Below are 1441 nucleotides of genomic sequence, written 5' to 3'. Positions count from 1 at the left end.
AAACCACTATATAAACCAATTAAAACAAGTGTTCCACGGTGCCTTAAACCAAAGCATTGAACGAAGAAGAAGCTCTACTAAACAGAAGAAACCTACATCCTATTACTATTCTAAAAACGTAAGTAAATATTCTTTTCTAACTAAACTGCCAAATTAAACTAAAACACTAATTTATCTTTACTCAAATAAATAACTAACTTATATATTCCATCTCTTTATGTTTCCACTACAGATATTACTCCAAACAGCTAAAGAAAATATTGAAGATTGCCAGAAAAGACTCACTAAAAAGTAAGTATACTATCAAAATACTTTATAAAATATTAATTAAATCCTACTCAAACCCCAAAACATCCTAAACCCCTAAAAAAATCCAGGTCCTCTTTTTAAATTGTAAAAAACCTGTATAAATTAACACCTATAGTCTATACCACTGGGCATGAGGGTAGGCTCTGTTTGCTTAGTGAGAGGTTAGGCTACTGCATCTTATTTATTAGGCAGGAGGGGCACATAGTAAGAGGGGTAGGAGACGGGGGTACATTGACATGTGGTGGGGGAGGGGGGGGTAGAGAACTGGGTGGAAAGGTTGTTCATTCTCCTGAATAATTGGTCTTGATGATAAATGTGTGGTACTTCCGGGACAGATGAAGGTGGGGGAATGTTTTTTGAATTGTTAATTTGTAAAACAATAAAATAAGTTTCTTCAATAAAAATATAGTCTATACCAAACAGCAATACCACCCCACTTAAAAAACTAAACCAACCACAACAATAAATGTTCTTTAACTTTCAGAGACTAAATCAACTAAACAACATTTTTGCGACAAACAACATCTTCATTCAAATACAACAAAAAAGACTTGGTAAGTATATATAAAAAAAATGCTTTTTTGCTAATTTCATATAAAGATATAAAGTACTATAGCATATATTTTCATATACATTTTTTCCAGAATTGTAACACATCACGATGACAGAAGAAGCCCAATTTATAACTTCGCAGAAAGGAAAATTCCTATTGTGTTACATGGGTTACACATACACCCAAGAAAAGCAGACGGACCGAAAAGTGAACTGGAAGTGTACTAAATATTATTCTAACAAATGCTACGGCCGAGCAACAACAAGAGAAACAACTGTACTATATACAAGAGAGCATAACCATCCACCCAATCTCTCTGAAATAGAAGTCAGATCAACTCTTGAAAATATCAAAGAATTAAGCACAGGTTCACAAACTGCTACAAGTGTAATCCTAAAAGAACTATTACCTAGAGTGCCCAAAGAAGCAAGAGGCCAATTACCATCAATTACTTCTATAAAAAGAACTATTGCTAGGACCAAAAAAGCAACCACGACAACTATACCATCCCCTAAAACTTTTCAAGAGATCATCATTCCACCAGAATTAAGTATCACCCACAATAATGAACCTTTTATT

At 33.7% G+C, this 1441-nt stretch overlaps 1 long non-coding RNA gene across 1 annotated transcript; it reads left to right on the top strand.

The window, feature by feature from the left end:
• Window positions 1-230: 230 nt before the first annotated feature.
• Window positions 231-1236, top strand: LOC146861978 (uncharacterized). The gene is made up of 3 exons (XR_014978355.1): window positions 231-291; window positions 794-863; window positions 954-1236. It is a non-coding gene; the product is annotated as an uncharacterized LOC146861978 (long non-coding RNA).
• Window positions 1237-1441: the final 205 nt, after the last annotated feature.

Source organism: Triturus cristatus, chromosome 2_2, assembly GCF_964204655.1.
Source record: "Triturus cristatus chromosome 2_2, aTriCri1.1, whole genome shotgun sequence".
NCBI classification, from domain to species: domain Eukaryota; kingdom Metazoa; phylum Chordata; class Amphibia; order Caudata; family Salamandridae; genus Triturus; species Triturus cristatus.
This window is presented reverse-complemented; position numbering and strand designations above follow the sequence as displayed.